This window comes from Octodon degus, unplaced genomic scaffold, assembly GCF_000260255.1.
Source record: "Octodon degus isolate 3935 unplaced genomic scaffold, OctDeg1.0 scaffold00036, whole genome shotgun sequence".
NCBI lineage: Eukaryota > Metazoa > Chordata > Mammalia > Rodentia > Octodontidae > Octodon > Octodon degus.
In genome coordinates this window covers 12,270,319-12,291,176 of record NW_004524612.1, presented here as the reverse complement: position 1 = coordinate 12,291,176, position 20,858 = coordinate 12,270,319, and the positions used below count along the sequence as shown (strand labels likewise).

General features: G+C 43.4%; 1 pseudogene across 1 annotated transcript; it reads right to left on the bottom strand.

Annotated features, from left to right (window-relative positions):
* Window positions 1–2,743: 2,743 nt before the first annotated feature.
* Window positions 2,744–13,773, bottom strand: LOC101583875 (annotated as a pseudogene). Its single transcript, XR_002820987.1, has 2 exons — window positions 13,072–13,773; window positions 2,744–2,773 (listed from the first exon to the last, which is right to left on the bottom strand). The product of XR_002820987.1 is annotated as a cytochrome b-c1 complex subunit 2, mitochondrial pseudogene (transcript).
* Window positions 13,774–20,858: the final 7,085 nt, after the last annotated feature.

The window sequence follows — 20,858 nt, the reverse complement described above, 5'->3', positions numbered from 1 at the left end:
AAAAGAAAGCTCAGATAAGCTGGGGATATAAGTCAGCAGCACTGTGCCTGCTTGGCAAGTGTGAAGTTGTAAGTTCAATTACTGGTACAAAAAAAAAGAAAGAAAGAAAGACATCAGATAATAGCAACTGCTGGTGCCTGTGTGGGCTCTTGTCTGTCTGCAAGAAGCATGTTTTCCCCACCGTCAGCCAAGTGGCTCGGAGTGGAATCCTGTCTGTAGAGCAGGCCGTGCTCCCAGGCGCTGGCCCCGTGTGGACACCCCGGGCACTGGGTGGGGACAGGCTGTCTCCTCCTGCCAACTCACTTGCCTGCGCGGCCCCCCTTGGAGCTCAAAAGCTGCCCTTCTAGGGTTTCCTTCCAGCTGGCTCAGGCTGCGACCTTGAGAAAGTGCCTTTCTCTCCACTTCTGCTGCACACTCTTCTGGAATCAGGGCCAACGACGCCTTCGGTCTTGTTCAACACTGGGAGGAAACCGGCGGGCCAGCCCCGCAGCGATCCCTGCGCCACCGGGCGAGGTGGCCCCAGGCTCCCTGTCCTGGTTCCGCAGAGGTCAGGCACGTCCAGGGTGCGGATGGAAGTGTGCTGCTCTAAGGGAACAGAGAGATTTTCACATTCTCCCTTCTGCGAAGTTTTCATTTTTTCTTCTTTTCCTCTCACACCTTGGCTAAACCACCTTGCTTCTCTCCAAAATGTCCTCCCCCATCTCCTCTTGTGAAATCATACTTGTCACTCAAGGCTCTGCTGAAATGCCACATTTCCATAAAATTTGCCTCTACTCTTTCAACTAAACGCCTCCCTCTCTTTCTCTCCTCCTTGAGCACCTTTGTTTTTACCTCTCTTCAGCTCATATTCTTACAGGAATTTTAGTGGTTTTAAATATACATAGCTTATTCTCCTTGCAATTTCCAGAATAAGGTAAAAATAATCTTTTATTGGTATAACTTCTTAAACTCCTAATAACAGCTTCTCATATTATTAGTTGCCTGAAATTTAATTGCTGAATTATCAAAGAAATAGATGAAATATTTGCAGAAGAAAGTTTAAATAGTGATGAGAGCCAGAAAACTCAGGTCTCAGGTGGCATGGAAGAATTTTTGCTGCCTGTTAAATTCCCCTCCCTCATCTGTCTGTCCATTGTTTATTCATCCATTCTTTTGTTATTATTATTTTTTTGTATTTTAGGGTAGCGTCTACAGGATGTTCAGGGTCTCACTACTAGATCTGACTCATAGTGATCCACCTGTTTACAGCTTCCCAAAAGCTGGGATTATAGGCACATGCCACCATGCCCAGTCTCAATTGCCATCTCAGTGTGCCCCAGGGGTGGGGGCAGCACAGCAGGCCCGGGTATTGAACCTCCCAGGCCCCTGAGCCTGCTTGCAAGCACTTTAATCCGCTGAGCTATTTGGCCGGCCCTCATTCGTCCATTCTTGAGCGAGGGCTACCTGAATAGCTTCTAGCGAGGATGCTGCACAAGGTGCTTCAGCAGAGCACTCTGTACCTCCTTCCTGCTCAGGTTCCAGAGTGAAGGAGGCTGTGCTTTGAGATGCCTGGGTGTGGCTGTGTAACCTTGAATGGGTCACATAAGTGAAACATCAGTTTTGGTTTGTTCATAAATTCCAGCGGACAAGGTGGGAGATGGTAACAGCTCTTGTTCTCCTGACTCACCCTGAAGCACTGCAGGTAAAGAACAATAACAGGGCTGGTGAGATAACTCAGCAGACTAAGCACCTGCTTTGGCAAGCGCAGGGACAGGGGTTCGATCCTCCATCCTACACGCTGCGCTGGTGACTGAGTCCAGGTGTGGTGGCACACCCCGGTAATCCAGCACTGGGGAGGCTGGAAACAGGAGGATCGCTACAAGTACAAACTGCACTGTGAGACCCTGCACCAAATATATAAATGAAAAAAAAAACAATAACAACAGGAAGACACGTTTCTTCTCCAGGAATACTGTAAGATACACATGTGCATATGAGGGTGCGTACATACATAAATGGAGGTACATGCGTATTTATTAGTGTTTGGTCCCTGGGGCAAAAAACCTGGGGTACAAAAATTAATAGAGGCAAGGCTTACTGTACTTCGGCTCAAGGCTTCCGAGATTTCAGTTCATGGTCATGTTCCGGGGGCAGGGAGTGGTGAGCTTGTGCCTTCATGGCTCTGTTCTGGCCAGGCCCACCTTCTGCAGCACACAGGCTGTGAACTCATCAATGGAAGAATCCACTGCTGAGTAAAATTAGTGGTGCAGTCTCCTTATCTGTAGGTGACTGGTCCTCTGACCTTCTCAAAACCCTACTTCTGAACACCAGAGTCCTGTGAGTCTCTTAGGATGCAAGCCATAACAGCATATGTATTTTAAAAGTGAGAGAGGCACTACATCATAAACATCCAGCAAATGATAAACAGTGCCTGGTGGTACCTTAGACACAAAAGCTCAGCGCGTTCAGTGGTGCACACTTAGGAAAAAATAGGTAATTATTTGTTACAGATTTTTGTAGCAAAAAAAGTTGAGAAAACAACATTTAAATTTTATTTTTACTATAAAATGAACATAGCTTCATAACACCTTTTCTGGCTATGATCACAGTGCGTACACAACAGTGCGAACACAACAATGCATACTTGTAGTCAATCTGTATGTTATAGTTTGTGTTCTAGTTTACTTTTAGGATTACTTCAAATAGACTTTTTTTTTTTCGGAACCGGGGATTGAACTCAAGCCCTTGAACTTGCCAGGCAAGTGCTTATTCTACTGAGCCATCTCCCCGGCCCCTTCAAATAGACTTTTGCATATTTTCATTCTTAATATCAGTAGTATCTGTTTATCTGCAGAATTTAACTCTTTCCCAGTTGTTGATCCCAAGAGCAGTTTTGAATTCTTTTGTATGACGCACGGCCTATTTTTAATTGCAGGCAGATTCCTGCCCCAGCTCACACATTCTTGGCCTGGTTGCCTCTACTGTCAGTTGCTGTATACCCAGGAATGCCAGCTCGCTTTATTATTAGCCTGAGCAAAACAGAATTAGGAAGGGACTATAAATGTTTTATTTTTAAAATCAGATTGTGTATTTCCAAGAGGGCTTGACAACAACTTCCTCTGGAGAAAACTGACTTGGGGACCATGGGTCGTAGCTCTTACTTAGCGAGGAAGATGGGTGGCCATCCACCCAGGCTGGGGTTTTAGCCACTGTTAACACTCATTACACTGAACTCTCGGGGAGTTTGAAGTTCAGTGCTGGGTGATGACCTTCGTGTGCAAAACAGGTGACCAGGTCTGCCATCGCAGGGGGTTATGGGAATGTAGGGGCTGCTCCAATCTGGCCAGGGATCCTGAGAAGACATACCAAGGAAACTGAGGCCTGAGGACCTGTGGATGGTGTCTAGGCAAGGGGGAAAATGTGCCATACCGAGAAGCCCAAATGGAATCAAGTCTTTATTTTTTTTTTTATTTTTATTTTATTTTTTTTTTGGAATCAAGTCTTTATACATATTTGTAATTTTTTCCCCTTCTCTGGGGCCTATTAATTTCAGTCTAATAATGTTTTTGGTTTGAGGTTTGGGGTATACCTGGATATGGAAGTGAATGTATAAGCTGAACATTAGGTTTGGAAGGGACTCGTAATCATATTAAACAGCTTGACTTAGTGTTGGGGGGGAGTAAAGCTCTCTTGGAAAACATTTGCAGCTACTTACAAAGTAAAACACCAGGTTACCCTATGACCTAAGAATTTCACTCCTGCTTGGCCATGAGAAATGAAAACACATTCATATAAAACACTTGTGTGTGAATGTTCAATTTTATTTACAATGGCCAAAAGCAGAAACAACCTAAATATCTCTCAGCTAATGAATATATAAATGAAGTGTTGTGTATCCCCACCATGGAATATTATTCAGCTATGAACAGGAATGAAATTCAGATACATGATACAAGATGAATGAGTCTGGAAATCATTTTATAAGTGAAAGCCGTCATTCACCAAAAAAAAAAAAAAAAAAAAATCACGCATTGTTTGAGTCTATTGACATAAGATGTCTGGAGTAGACAAACCCACAAAATCAGAAAGTAGATTATGAGATAGCTAGGGACTGAGGGAGGTTTGGGAAGAATGGAGTGTAGCCAGTTGTGGGTGTGAGGTTTCCTTTGAGTGATGGAATGCTCTGAGACTGCGGTGATAGTTGTGGAGTGCTACTAAAACAGCACGTATTAATATAGCACTCCACAGGCTGTTGAACTGCGTGCTTTAAACGGGTGAATTGTGTAGCACTTGGAGTGTACCTCCATGATGCGAGTAAAAACCATCAGGAGGGGCCGGGGAGATGGCTCAGTGGAATAAGCACTTCCCTGGCAAGCGCAAGGGCCAGAGTTCAATCCCTGGCTCCGCAAAACAAACAAACAAACAAACAAACAAACACCCCCCAAAACATCAGGATAGTAGGGAGGTCATTAGATTTTAAACAAGAAGTTCCAGCATTAAATTTACTCCTTAGAACATTTTCTCTGGAAGCAGTGTGGGAAACAGTTCAGGAAGGGCCCAGCTAAAAAGGGGAAGGCTGGTTAGAGGCTGGTTGGGGTTAAGTAACACTGGTGGGAGAAACACAGGGCTCCTTGAGCTAAGGCTATTATGATACAGACAGCAGCAGACACATCTGAGACTAGAGTAAAACTGGTGGTTGTCAGACATAAAGGATGGGAAGTTACACATCTGTCTTAGTCTGGTTTGTGTTGCTGTAACAAAATGCCTGAGGCTGGGTAACTTATAAATAAGAGAAGTTTACTTAGCTGACCGTTTTAGAGGCAAGGAAGTTTAGGGGCAGAGGGCCACATCTGACAAGGGTCTAAGAGTTCATTATAACATGACGGATGGCAATGTAGCGTGGAGTGTGACTGACCTGTGCAGAAGACCTTGTATGACCTTGCTTTGCAACAGTCAGCTCTTGAGGCAACTACATTATTCAGTCCCATAAGACCTTTCCCATAATTCAGTCTCCAGGAAAATACCTTGTTTCTGGAAGAAGTAATGAATCCATTCCTGAAAGCAGGAGCCCCCAGTGCCTGACTATCTCCTACCACATCAGTAATGAAATGTCACATGCATTTGTGGAGAGAAACCACAGCTGGGTTTCACACAGCTATTTCTGGGGTGGGGGCAGTGAGGGATGCTCACTCAGAAGGGAAAGCTGGAAGGGCTGGATTCAGGGCATGCTGATTTATGTCCAGGACTAGATGAGTTGAGGATGTCTTTTCAGAACCAAGATGACGTTGGCTATAAGATTACGTGATGATGTAATTCTGGAGCCTAGGGGAGAGGGCTAATCCAGAGGGAGTAGCCAATCTGTCATCCTACTCTCCTTCTACCTCCTGAGATGGCTGTGATTCCTCCCAGGAGAGGGATGTAGATAGAGATGCGGTAGCCTAACATAAGGAGGTGAAACACTCTCTCTCTCCCTTCTCTGAGGTTTCCAAAACTGAGTCCGCAAGATAAACCAACAATAGGCAGATTAGCAGGAGGAAATGTGACCATTTATTTCATGTACAGGGGAATCACATGAAGGCATAGCCAATGCCCTGAAGCCCAGGGGGATGTAGGAGTTTATATTCTCACTTCACAGGGGAGAGGAGCGGGAGAGGAAGGTAACTTAGGAGAAAAGAAGTGGTTTGCAGGGAAGATGAGCGCGTCCTGGAAGAGGTGCCAGACTGTGACCACCTGGGCACAGTTTGGGGCTCCAGTCTCCCCATCTGGGACATAAGCTGATCTCCCCTTGTTGATAAAGTTCCAGGAAGGGGACTTGTATTTTCAAGGGAATAGATTTAATACAGGACCCATAATGAATGTATAGGATTATTTTACAATACTCATCCAAAAAGTCAAATGGGGAAGAATGCAAGAGATCGGTCCCTGTGCTAGAGACCCAAAGAGTGCAGCTGAGGGTGTGGGCCCCACAGCGAGGCAGGGTCCAGCTGGAGCCCCAGAGCCCACGACAGGGTCCTACGTAAGTCTGTATTGAGGATCTGCACTGGGAAGGCCCAAAGGCTGGCGGCGGGAGCCAGACAGGCTTTGCCAGCAGGTTAATTATCTCAGGAGTTTTGTGATAGTGTTGGAAAGCTGGCTTGTACGACAGACGCTGTTTCTTGGCTAAGAGGCATGGGGCTGACTTGGACTATTAGCTCACCGTACTTAGCATTCGTATAGCGGCAAGGACTGCAGTTGGTTATTTTGTTTGTGTTAGGACTCATGTTCTATGAAGCATTGTATAACTGAGGAAGAAAAATGCGATTTAAATCCAAAGCCAGCTTAAAAAATGGTCTGTCTGGCCACTACACCCATATCTCTTGATACTTTGTACCACAGTTTGGGCAGGTGTGCTATGGACAGACAGACAGACAGACAGGCAGGCAGGCAGGCAGGCAGGCAGGCAGTAGGGTGTTGCTCAGACTTACTAATATTCTGTCCTTAGACAGTTCTCAGATTTCAGGTTTTGCACCTGAAAATGAGAGCTACTCTATTTACTATGTGATAACTTTATCGATAAAAATTTATAAAATGCCTCTCCCGGATTATATTGTTTTACCAAGAGGTCTGTACAATACTACAGAGAAAGCATCTCAGCCCTTCGCTTTTGTTCTCTCTGCTAGCTCTGAGATCTGTTCTAGCTACCTAAGTCATCTTACCTCAGGCAGATGTCACTTTAGACTAAGATCATTCCAAAACACTTTCTTTCTTTCTTTCTTTCTTTCTTTCTTTCTTTCTTTCTTTCTTTCTTTCTTTCTTTGTATTTAGAACAGGATGTACAGGGTGTCCAGGGTCTCACTGTGTAGAATGGACTCGTAGTGATCCTCCTGTTTGCAGCCTCCCAAGAGCTGGGATTACAGGCACGCACTCTACCACACCCAGTCTCAATTGCTCTCTCAGTGTGCCCCCGGGGTAAGGCTGGCACATCAGGCCTGGGGATCAAACCCCCACCCCTGCATCTGCCTAAGCAGGTGCTTTAATCTGCTGAGCTATTTGGCTGGCCCTTTCAAATTTGTGTTCTCTTAATGAATTGCATGATTTTTAAAAACTGATAGTACTTTGGTCTAATTTGCTGGTAGATTGTGCAATAAATACATGTATTGAAATACAAATGTCCACTGAATCAATGACTATGATAAAAACTTGAAATGTGGAAAAAAAAAAAAAAGAAAGAAATACAGATGTTCCTCAGTTTTTGCCTCTCCCTCCCTCCTCCCCGCCCCTTCCTGTCCCTTATGTCTGCTCTGGGAGTGCATCACAGGAAGAGAGGCTCGGTGCCAGATGTGTGGGTGGGCCTGGGAGAACGGGTCCGACCAAGACCTACACAGCCCAGATCTTGAAGAACTCTATGTCCTTGTTGAGGTTGACCCTGAGTTCTTCTCCATTTGTCTCTACAGCCAGAGACCTTTGGCCTCTGAGGTGGCCACACTGTCTGGGACTTCTGGTACACTTTGTGGGCCAGACAGGCCAAGAGGGCAAACTGGGTCCAGCTGGAGAACCCTAAATTACCCAGAGAGAGGGGAAGGGACAGGGCGTCTTCCAGGCTGGGCGAATAGGAAGGCAGGGGAGGGGAGGGCCCCAGCAGGCCCTGGCAGGAACCTGCAGTGGATTTTTTTGTCCTTTCTCCAAAGCATGCTCCTGGGAGCCAACCAGCAGGCTCTGTGTGTTCATTTTGTATCCCAGGAGCGAACACAGAGCCTTGGCAAGGGAACGTCAGACCTATGATACTGACACGGCTCTCTGACATTAAAGTGCAGAAACACTTTCCCTGACAGCTTCAGATGAATCGCTACCCCTCGCTGCTATAGATACCTCTCCTTTACACAGCGCCAGCTTGGGGACAACTGTTCAGGGAGCCACATGGCTTCCTGGGAAAGAGCAAGGACTCTTCAGAGACAATCAGCAAAGCTGATTTTTCTCTATCCCCTCTTCTGTCCCAGCAGGGCTGTGGTTTCTGTGAACAGAACCTACGATGGCACTGGTAATTGATCACAGAGAACCAGCCATGATCGACACATATGGTGGGATTATAAATGCATTAGGAGCTCTCGGTGACATTGACAAACCACCAGAGAGTCCTGCCGTGTGACCTAGTGCGCCGCAAATTCTTCCTCATGGTCTTTGAACTCACATCAAGGGAGGAGAAAGGAGCCCCAGCACATCCCACTTTCTTCATCTTGCTAGTGGAAGTTAATAACCAATGAGGGAACTGCTCACAGCAGAAGTATTCAGCCGATACTTGTTGGTATAGTTCATCACTTAACTAACGCTTTTTCAAAATTAATTTCTTTTCTTAGTAACAAGTTCAAATTGTACTGGAGGATAAACAGTGATTGTGAAAATCCTTCCTTTGCTTTCTGATTTTTTTAGTCCTGCTCTAGAAAGGCAACCACTAGAAACCGTTTCCTGGATTGTGTGTCCTTCCAGAAACTGTCCTTACACATGCAAGTCTGTGTGCATGTGCATGTGTGTATCACACCGTACAGCCTGTGCTTTCATTTAAAGTGTATTTCTGAGCACTTTTCCACACTAGCGCTTGAGGGTCTACTGCACAGTTTTGAATGTTATACAGCGCTCCTTGATGCGTGTTCATGTAACTGGCCCCCTAATTCTGGCCATTTAGTGGATTGTTGTGTGCTTGTCGGTTTAGTTTGCTGTTACAAACTACCACAAGTCATAGTTTTGGTATTTATCTGTTTGCACCCATGTCTATAAGATATGCTTGACTGCAAGATAAATTTCTAGAGTGTGATATTTAGGTCAAAGGGTATGTGCGATTTAATTTGTGAGAGATACTGTGAGTTTGCTTTCTGGTCAGACTACAAACATAAAGCGAAGGCTTTCTCCATGCCAAGAATGGGGATGAAGGATAAAAGCGTGCAGCTCTTTCCCTGGAGCGGCTCACAGAAGAGACTGGCAGCCATAAATTATTATAATGGAGTGAGGTAGTGCTGTAGTCAGGGTTTTATAGCACTTGCATTGCTGTGTTGGCTACTAGTTTTATAGTCTCAAATATTTTTAGATTTTAAACATTTTTTTTAGCTCAGAGTAAGTTTTTGTTTGCTTGGTTGATTTTTAAAAGGGGTAGAATCAGTATTTCATTGCCATTTATAATCAGGTGCCAGTCAGGTAGTTTCCATAATGCATAAATAAAATTACAAGTTATTTTTGTATCTATTGGATTTGATGTTTATTTTCTTTTCTTCATTTTTCATTTTCTTTTCTTACTGTACATTTTAGGTATACATATTGATAGCATTTACCATAGAGAATTTATACCTGTAAACGATAAATCCCGCTTCTTCTTTCCTTCCCCATTTTCCTCCCCTCCCTTCAATCTTCCTTCCTATATTATTTACAAAAGCTTTATTGCCATGTTTTCCTTCTAGTCTCTTTCATTTCTTGCTTCTTTCTTCTCCCTTTCCCCTCTTCTCATTTGAATGTTTTTGAATATCCATTACACATTTTGATCCTTATTCACACCTTTAGTTTCTCACACTTGAGAAACAGTGTGGTACTTAAACGTGTATGTCCTGTTTATTTCACTTAAGAGCCTGGTCTCAAGGTGCGTACATTTAGCTAGAAATGTCTCAAGCTTATCTTGCTTTATGGCAGAACAGTAGTCCATTGTATATAACACACACACACACACACACACACACACACACACACACCCCCCTTCTTGATCCATCATTCATTGGTTGTGGGGCACTTGGGCTGCTTGCAAGATTTAGCTATTAAAAACTGCTGCTACGAATATGGGTGTGTATTGCTGTGGTACGATGTTTTTAATGCTTTTAGAAAGATTCCAAGAAGGGAAATAGTTAGGTCAAATAAAACTTCTAGTTTTCATTTTTGGAGGAATCTCCACACTGATTTTTACAATGGTGGCACAAGTCTACACTCCCACCTATACCAAAGAAGGGTTCCCCCACCAGCATTTGTTATCAGATGATTTCTTGATGATAGCCTTCCTTTCTGGATCTGTGTTGTTTTAATTTGGATCTTTTGAATGACCAGGGATGTCGAATAACTTTTTCATCTATTTATCTGCTACTTGTACTTCTTTATCTGAGAAGTGTCTGTTCATTTTAGATGGCTATTTTTGGATTAGGTATTTAAATTGGGGGGGGTCTGAGTTTTTTTAGTTTTTAAATAAATATATTTTAGATACTAGTCCTTTGTCTCAGGAACAGCTGGCAAAAATCTCTTCCCCTACTGTGGACTATCTCTTCACTCTGTTGGTGGTTTCTTTTGCTGTGCAAAATCCCAGTTGTTGATTCTTTGTGATGTTTCTTATGCAGTTGTGGTTTTGTTTGTAATGTCTTTGCCTACCTCCAATGCCTTCAAGAACTGTGCCTATTCTGTCTTCTAGTAAACTTAGTTTTTGTTTTGACATTTATATCTCTGAACCATTTCAATTTTAGTTTAGTGCACAGTGAAATTATGAGTCTAATTTTAATCTTTGGCATGTGGAAAGCCAGGTTTTCTATCACTATTTTTTTTTTTTTTCTATCACTATGTTTTAAAGAGGCCATCTCTTCCAGTGAAGGTGTTTGGCTCCTTTGTCAAAGATAAGTGGGCTGAGTGTGTTGCACTGATCCTCAGCTTTGGGTTTTTTCTTTTTCTTTTGCCACTACCATACTGCTTTAATCACAATGCCATTGTAGTATAATTTCAAGTTAGGAATTGTGATGCCCCCTACATAGACTCTTTTTCTGGCTTCTTCTTGCATGCACTATTTTCCCCCATCCTTTTAGTCTGTGAATTTCTTTTTTAACTAAATGTATTTCTTATAGGCAGCTGACTATTTGATCTTGCCTCTTGATCCGTTCTGTCAGTCTCTTTTGTTTGACTGGTGAATTGAGAGCATTTACAATGATGGTTATATATGAAATGCATTGACTTAACCTTGCCATGTGATTTTCCTGCTACCGCTCCCCCTCCACGTTTAATTCATTGCCTTGCCTGGTGGATCCATTCTGTGGGGGCTCATGGAGTTGTGGTCCTCATCAACTCTAGAATAATGTCCTGCAGAACACTTTGCAATGGCGGTTTGGTTGTCATGAATTGTTCCAAGTGTTGTCATGAAAGTATCTTACTTCTCTATCAATTTTGAAAAATAGTTTTATGGAATTCATCAACCCGGGTTGGGTGGATGTTTTCTTTTAGGGCTTGAAATGCTTCACTCCAAGCTCTCCTTGCCTTGTGAGCTCCTGTAAGAAGCCTGCTGTGATTCTAGTAGGCTCTTTTCCTATAGGTGATTTGTTTCCTTTCTCTAGCAGCTTTTAATAATCTGTTCCTATGTAGAATTTCTAAAATCTTGACTATTATATGCCTTGATTTATATTTTTTAAATCATGGGTAGAGTTTTTTTATTTTAAAGAGGAAAACAAAAATAAAAACATATAATAAGAACAAAGACAGAAACAAAGCAACATACAACACCACAGATGGTACAGAATTTCAAAACAAGAAGATTAACAGTGGTTGTTATAGTACATATTGTTATTATCAAAGTTGTTGCCCAGATTACAAGATACAGGTATGGAAGATTGATTACACAAATATTGACGTTTCCTTTCAATAAACCTTAATTTTTTCCTTGTCCTCTTTGCTTTTTATTTTTTAAATTATTTTGAAGAAAGTATAATGATAATTGGTGAGACATTAGAGATGTTACACATTTAAAAGAACAAGGTGGAAAGTCTTCAACCATGGTTGTCATATTGTGCATTGCTGTCCTCAGTGTAGCTGCTCAGATTACAGGTATTAGCATATGGAGTTAGTCAAAGTAAACATTTTAAATATTAACTGCTACCTTAAAAGAAACTGATAGAAATTAGTAGTACAATCATCTGAGCTATCCTGTGTATGTACTTATATGACTTTTCCTCCTTTTTTCTACCTTTTCTCCTTTCCCTCATCTCGATTGTTTAATCCTTGTGTTCTGGTTTTTTTTCCCATTTTATTATATCTATTGTACCTTTTAGATTTTATTTATTATTTCAGGTTCTTACACTAGGGAGACAATATGATGTTTACACATGTGCGTCTGATTTATTTCATTTATGACTGTAGCCTCTAGTTGTATCCATTTACCTATACAAACCTCAAGCTTATCTCTCTTTATAGTTGAGTAATACTCCATTGTGTAAAAATATCACATCTTTTTTATCGATTCCTCAAATGATGGGTATTTGGGTTGTTTTCAAGATTGAGCTGTGTTGTGGTGTGATATCTTCAGTTCTTTTGGAAAAATACTCAGAAGGGTAATATCTGGGTTGAACCTCACTGAAGCCTTATACCTAACAATAGAGGACATTGCCATATGGAAACCAAAATCCCACTCTTGATCAGTTAGAGCTCTATCTGCCTCACACATCTGCACGTGAAAAAATTTTTTTTCATGCTTAGGAAATTTTCTACCATTCCTTTTGTGAACAGATTTTCTTATGCTTGTCTCTCTCCTGTTTTTTTCACTGACTCCAATCAATCTGATCTTATTGTTCTTTGCATCATCTAGTAGTTGTTGAATTTTTGTATGGTCTTTTGGTATTTTTAAGAAATCTTTCTTTTCATGATCTCTAACCATAATCCTATCTTCTGTTTGTGAGATTCTGTCCTGATATTGGCTCATTCTGCTGCTTATGCCTTCAGTGAAAATTTTTCATGTCTTGAATATTTGTTTAAATCTGTTTCATGGACTCTACTTCATTCTTCTGTTGGGAATTCATGGTTTCCATCACTTTCCTAATGTCCTCTATTCTTTTATCTGTATTTGCTCCTGAGTCATTAAGTATGCTTTTCATTGTGGTCACCATTTCTGGGGTAATCAGAGAGATCATTTTTATTAAATTTTTCCTAGTACCTCATTCATCTGCTTTGTTGCTTCCAGTGTTACCACTTCAGAAAGTTCAGGTGTGTGCCTTTCAAATAGTTCTGTCTAATTGCCCCTAGGTTTTGCCTTTGTTGAACTGGAAATCAGGGGTTGGGTCTTGCTTAAGTCTCTTTTCATTTTCTAATTTTTTTTTTTTTTTTTTGGTAGATGACTACTCAATTTAATGTTTAGATGAGTACGTTTTACCAGTTACCTCCTCTGATGTCACTTTGCCAATTCTATAGTCAGGACAATATAAGGGATTAGCCAAGGCATTCCGGTAAGCAACAGCATGCAAATTTTCAATGACACGAGTTTGTGGGTTCTGAAAAGCCACGGCTTTGTCAACTCTTAGCTGTGGCTGAAGATCAGCTACTTCCCAACGACGGAATTCTGGTGCTGTGGTCACGTTTAGCAGGAACTCCATTAAGATCTCAAAGTCGTCCCGCAGGCCCTCCACGGTGTATGCCATGCTCTCCCTCGTTGCAGTCACACTTAATTTACCACCAACTGCTTCAATTCCACGTGTTATCTTGAAAGAAGAAGCACCTTTTGTAGTCAAGCTGGACGCAAGGCGCAGCAAGTGAGAGGTCCCTAAGTTGCTGGAGTCCTCATATCGACTGCCGGCTTTAATGAACACACCAATTCTGCACACAGGAGCATAGTTTTCCAGAGATGCAATCACCAAACCATTTGGTAATTTGGTAAACTCAAGGTCCTGAGGATGTAGAGGCACTCCTGCAGGGGCGGCTGCGGCTTTAACTTTGGGGGCAACTTTGAGGGAATAAAATCTCGAAAGGAGTCCGGCTCTGGGTAGTAGCCTCATGGCTCAAGCCTCTGTGGACCGCGGTCACGACCGACTGGAAAGGAAGCAAGATGGCCTCATTTTCTAATTTTTAACTTTAATTCCTGGGTTGATGCTTATAAATCGTTTATGGCAGGTAGCTTCATTTCTAGTAGTTAGAACCCTGATGAGATGACCAGTTCTAAGAGGTGTTTCCAGGTATAGCTGGTTTTTGGATTTTGAGTCTTTTGTAAGATCCTACCTCTTCAATTAACTGGAGAGGAGAAGTTGCTGCCTATTGGGCCTGGCCCTTAGTTTTTTGCCACTGGCCTATAGTATTTTTTATGACTCTTAGGCAATCTCAGTCTTAGCACATCAGGAAGAACTGATCAGAGCAATTATGTCATGTTGGTTAAAGCAGTACAATCAACAATAACAATAATATTAAACATAGCCTAGAAAATGACAAGTTGTGGTAACTATTAATTTGCCACCTTAACTGTACAAACTAGATTTGTGGTTATATATCAAAAACAAACCAGAAAATTGTATACAAGGAAATATATGCCCTCAGTATTGTGATTTTACCCTCCTGAGGGAAAATTTAAAAGAGATTAATGAGAAAAATAGAGAAATACAAGAAGAGAAAGAGGCTAGAAGCAAGGCTGGATGATAAAGGAAGATTACAGAAACTTTGGGAAACTGGTGAAGAAGACAGGAGGGAGAAAGAGAAGATATAAAAACAAGGACAGGAGGCCGGCCAAATAGCTCAATGGATTAAAGTGCCTACAAGCAGGTGTAGGGGCCAGGGTTCAATCCCCAGGCCTGCCGGTGCGCTGAGGTGGCGATTGAGACTGGGCGTGGTGGTGCATGCCTACAATCCCAGTTCTTGGGAGGCTGTAGACGGGAGAATCACTATGAGTCCGATCTAGTAATGAGACCTTGAACATCCTGTAGACACTTCCCTAAAATACAGAAAAAAAAAAAAAAAAGACAGAATAGAACATCACCACCACCACCACTGCTGCCGCCACCACAACCAACAAAACTGGTGACAACATTCTTACTCTTAAAAATAAGGACAAGGGCTGGGGAGATAGCCTGGCAGTCTAGGCACCTGCTTGACAAATGCAAAGACCTGGGTTCGATTCCTGATACCACGATCTGTGCTAGTCCCACACTGTGCCAGACCCTGAAACCAGGCATGGTGGTGCATGCCTGGAATCCCAGTGCTGGGGAGGCTGAGACAAGAGGATCACTATGAGTCTGAACTGTGTAGCAAGACCCTGTATCAAATAAACAAACAAATCTGAAAAAAAAAATAAAGGAACAAGAAGATGAAAAGAAAAGAAAAAAGTCCACTTCAGGGCATGTCTCTGTTATCACTGGGAGACTGAGTAGACAGACAGAGCCCAGATTCATATTGATTCATCCCAGCAAGCCAGTGGTAGACTTATGGTGGGGTAGTGGATAACCCCAGAAAGCCTGCATCTTTAGTTCCTCTGGGGTTCAGGCTGGTTTCTGGCTATGAGGATGGAACCCAATTCATTCAGCCTGCAACACTCTGTGTGTCTCCTCCTGACTTCACTCAGGTCGCTGCCAGCTTGAACTTGGCTCTGTGACCTCTGGAGTGGGTTCTGCCTCACCCTGACACTGGGAGCTGCTAGATGGGGTTGGTCAGTGACTTCTCTGAATTCCAAGCTGAGTTGGTTCCTCTCCAAGATGGCTACTGTCCAGTCACCCTGTCCTGGAGGATGGCTGAACCCAAGTGACTCAGTCTCCACTGCTCCCACCGTGCCCATTGCTCTGGTGGCCTCTGGGGTTGCAGTAGTCACTGGGCGTCTGCAGGCTTGAACCACCTTTCATACAGCGAGTCAGGTCCGGGAGAAAGCACTGCTTACCACATCCCCTTCTTCCGCGTTGAGGTCTCTCCACTCTGCTTGTGGGATTGAATTCTCCCTCAGATCCTTGCTGGGTCCTGGGGACCTACTTCTTTCCTTCTTCTCTTCCTCATGTTGTTATATTCCAGCATCTGGACACCAAAAAGCAGAGACGTGTTTCTCTGGTGCTATCACTCCACCCGTTTCTAGAAGTCCTTAAGTTTTAAACAGCTGATGGCTGGTTATGTTTTTCAGAAAACACAGACCAATTCATTAAGGCGCTTCAAGCTTTTTTTTTTTTTTGAGAGACAGGATATTGCTCTGCAATTCAGGTTGGCCTTAAACTTGCTATGTAGCCCAGGATGGCCTGTAAGTTTTTAGACTGAGATATTTTTCCTCAGCTAAAACAAAAACAAAAGAAGTGAACAGCATGATGAGGCTGAGTGCTTCTAGATCCAGTGATATCGCTAGGTAAGTGATAGCGCTTACCTTGCCAACTTGCAGTTATTCCAGTTTTATCAGTGCAGGCATGTAATTTCCCCCAACTATCACTAATAGTATAATTTGGTTTCTTTTTTCCTTCTTTCCTTCCTTCCCGAGGGTCTTTCTAAGTAGCACAAGTTAGTGATTGTCCTGCCTCAGCCTCCTGAGTAGTTGGGATTGTAGGCATGAGCCACTGCTATGCTTAACTGTAGTTCAGTTTTAAACCTCATCTCTTTGATGGCAAACCCAAGACCCTTTCTCCTGAGCACACAGGCACCACTGTCCTTGAGAATTTTCCAGCTCAGCAGCTACAGAACAATCCTGGATCACAAGCAGAAGCCCTGCTGAGAGCAACCCAGCAGTGCCTTGGATGGAGGAAACCAGAGGGAAAATCTGCCCTTTGCTCTTGGGAAAGTCACTGATTCATGGGGGAGAAAGGTCACCACCTAAACGCATGTGAATCACACAGTAATCAGTGTCATTTCCATCATTCTAGGCCCACGCTGTGGCTCTGAGAAGACGCCTCCCTCACATGAAGAGGACAGGTTAGTTTAAAAGATGAGCGGTGGGTGCATGGGACCAGGCTGGCAGAACAGCACAGGTGAGGGTGGGGGTAGCAGTGTGGGCTGCGGCTGCATCTTGATGTGCCCAGCATTCGTGCAGGGCCTAGGGCGGGAAGTAGAGGTGCTCAGGGCCACCTCTGGGAGACTCAGCTCCGGTAAATGTGAATGTTGCTTTGAACAGGAAAGCGACACAACTTCACCAAGGTTGCAGGAGAGAGTCAGTGGTGTGCAGGACAGGTTAGACTGGGGCATCTAGGAAGGAACAGATGGAAGGAGCCGATAGGCTAGAACTGAATGGGAGTGGATGGGCTTGTGAGGACCTAGACAGGTGCATTTGATCCAATAGCATCTTCTAGTACAGGTAAAATGGTTGGGCTACTGAGAGCAATGAAGCACAGCACAATGAACATTTGGAGGGTGGAAATTAGCAGGTCGGCTTCGCACTTGGCACTTGTAGTCAAGCATAGAGGAATTCCAACGCATAGGCTAAGTTCTACTGTAACTTCTCTTGAGATTCAGGTCTGTGATTCAGCCTGCATAGTAATGAAGCACTACGGAAAATGAATTCTAAATATGTTAATAGGTTAAAAAAAGGAGCAAAAGTTCATTTGCACATGTGCACATACCATTATTTGCCCATTGGAGGAAGGGTGGTTTGTAAGTCTGCAGTCCCTGCTGGAAGAGAGAGGCACTCGTTTCACCCAAGGGAAGCTGCTGACCAGTGGACAGAATCACCCTAGTTCCAAGCTTCTCCTTCTGTTCTCATGAACTGTTCCCTTCTGTGGGGCTCTGGGGTGCTGCTGGAGGCATGTGGACCAGGACTAGAACAGAAGAGATGCCAACAAGCATCCACACAACAAGCTTTCATGGGGCCGGGGAGATGGCTCAGTAGAATAAGCGCCTGCCTGGCAATCACAAGGGCTTGAGTTCAATCCCCAGTTCCACCAAAAAAAAAACCCCACAAAACAAGCTTTCTACAAAGATGAATGGAAGCTAGCATGACCCGTGGCCTCAGCGTGGGCATGCGAAAGTGACTGAATCACTTCTCTTTCCCAACTCCTCACCCAAGTTCTCACAAGCTAACTGGCTTGTGCGAGGCACATCTTTTCACCTGGAGGCGTCTCTGATCTGACCCAGGGCACCATACTCCTGCTTGGTCCAAAGCACAAGGCTGTGCCTGTGCTGCCAGGCAGGGGGAATGGAGGCTGAACCCGTCTGCTTCACATGCTGCTTCAGTGCAGCCTCGGGTCACTGCGGGAAACAGGTCCACTGCCTCCTGCAGAGGCCCTTCGGTGCGTAATGTGGTGAGACCTTGCTGGTCCTGATCTCTCACAGCCAGAGTCATCCTCAACTTGGGACAACAGCTTTCCCGCCCTCTTCATTCACATTGACAGGCTTCGGAACTATTCTGGGTATGGCCTGCCCAGGAAGCTGGACCACAGGGATTCCACAGGTTAGCCACATGCATCCTAGGAAGCTGCTCTCTCTCTCTCTCTCTCTCTCTCTCTCTCTCTCTCTCTCTCTCTCTCTTTTATATTGAGAAACAAATATGAATGAGACAATTTCAAAGCTGATTAATAGGACAGTTTCGATAATCAATACATTATACATTGTTATCTTCTTAGTGGTTATCCATAGTACAAAAAGCAGACAGGATATCCTGTCCAAACACTATTAGTACACCTCTTCCTTCTCATTGAATTAAGCAAAAATAGCTGTATACCTATCCTAACTATTTTGTATATATAAATACAAAATGATCTTTCCTTTGTATCCCCTTTTTGTGTTTAGTCCTATCAGAGGTGGGTATTCTATTGGCATCTAAATATTATAGGTATTTGAATTCAGCAAAACAATCCAACACTGTCTAGCAGTCTATAATATTGGTGGGTTATCCTCAGAAGTTATTGACTTGAACCTTTTACAGCTCATCGTGTTAATATGGCTTTACTTTATATACCTCGTTTTTATACTTTTTTGCTGGATGGTTAAGACAAAGATAAAGCAAGACCTATATAACAAGAAATGTAACTTTTGTATCTGATAAGGTCAGTCAAGTACCCTCAGGATTTATCCTGTAACCCTGTACTGCACTTTGTAGATCCTTGTCAGAGGAGTAGTCACGGCCATTGCTTGATCAATTTGCTCTCTGTGAAAGCCTGAGAGAATGTTTTCTCCCAATGTGACTCTCCCCAGGCACACTATACATCATCATTCACATTCCTCTGTGGCTCCATAATCTCTTTGATCAGAAAATTTGGGGCACAACTGAGTTCCATGATGTTTCAGTACAGGTTCTCCTATGTCCCAAGTCCTCACTGACCTTGAAAGGCTAGGGCCAAAATGTTGGCTGACCTTGCAGCCCTTCCTTTTCTCTAATTTTGAACTGCTAACTTAGGTTGTTAACCCTCCAGAAGAGAAGCTAATTATTAACCTGCAATATATGCAGTTCGGTTTACCCTGTCTGTCTAAATATCAAACATCTTTGGCATATCATGGAACAGGTATTTTCCATCAAATATTGATATGTTGAACTTTAAGTCCTTACAGAATATGAAGGAAAAATAATTTTAAGAAACTAGAAATAAACATTTACATATTTTTACAAAGAAATCTAGAAATCTAACCATACACAGAATTGTAACAGGACAGACCTGTGATTTTTTTTTCTTATTCTTGTGTCTTTTTTTTTCATTTATTACCCTTTTCTTAAAGAAAAAATAAACAAACAAGCAAACAAAAAACCCTCTACTTGAGAGACAGTAAGCCATCTCTTTTTTTTTTTTAATTTATTTTATTTATGTGTGTGTGTGTGTGTGTGTGTGTGTGTGTGGCCAGCTTAGCCCGCCTGGGGGCGGGGCTGGCTGGCATGTGGTGCTGGGGGATTGAACCGCGGTCCATGTGCTTTGCTAAGCTTGTTCTAAGTAGGTGATTTAGACCACTGAGCCATCTCACCAGCAACAAAATGGCAGAAGTGTTTTTTTTTTTTTTTGCTCCGAATGCCTTCAAGGCATGACTGGCTGTCTTGTGTTGTGGGGATGGAACCACAGCAACCTGAGCCTGACTGCTTTGTTGAAGCAGCCACTTAAAGAACTGAGCTAAGGGGCAGGCCCCCCAGTAAGCCATCTCTTGACACTGCAGGCCTAGCCTTGGCCCAGGCTTCTGTTCCCTCTGGCTTTATGCCTCTGGCGGTTTCCTCCTCCCATTGACTTCATCAATTTCTAATGATATTGGACTTCAGAAGGAAGCTGTAGGTAGTCTCCATGTATTTTCTGGCTCCCAGAAGGAACTTAGAAGGTTTTGCAAATTTATTCATTTCATTCCCTTTTCCTCTCCTGGGAGTGGGGGGTGGGGACAACCTAAGAAACAAACAAACAGCTCTCCAGCCCAGGATAGTCAATGAAGTTGAGTCCATTTCAATTGCTGGCTGGTAGCCTTGCATATTTGTAAGACTATTAGGTTCAGAGTCCTCAGTTAGCCCCCATTAAGACTACTAGAGGGCTGGTGAGATGACTCAGTGGTCTAAAGCACCTACTTGGAGCAAGCTTAGCAGAGCACAGTGACCATGGTTCGATCCCCCAGCACCACATGCCAGCCAGCCCCGCCCCCTGGTGGGCTGAGCTGGCCACACACACACACACACACACACACGCACAAATAAAAAAATAAATAAATAAATAAAAAGACTACTACAACAGTGGTGCCAAAGATAAGGGTAAAAGATACAACCTGGCCTTTAAGAAGCACACAGCCTAAAATAAGTTCTTTCAAGTCGGGCATGGAGGCCCATGCCTATCGTGTCAGAATCTGGGAGGCTGAGGCAGGGGGATCACTCACTGGAGGCCAGCCCGGACTACAAAGAAAGACCCTGACTCAAACAACAAAGAAACAAATAAAAAGTTTTAAAGAAGGATAATACATGAACATGCAGACCACAAAGTGTATATGGGTGCTAGGGAGCCAGGGCAAGTCCAGAATAGGACAAATTTTAAGGGGACCCCATAAGCCTCAGTCATCAAGACAAATATTTTATTTTTCCATATTTCATACAAGGCCTACAGGGTCTCACTACACAGATCAGACTTGGAGCAATCCTCTTATTTCCAGCCTCCTAAGTACTGGGATTATAGGTGTACCACCACGCCCAGTCTCAATCGCCATCTCAGTGTGCCCCGGGGGCGGGGCCAGCACTGCATACCGGGGATCGAAACCCAGTCCCTGTGTCTGCCTAAGCAGGTACTTTATTTTTATTT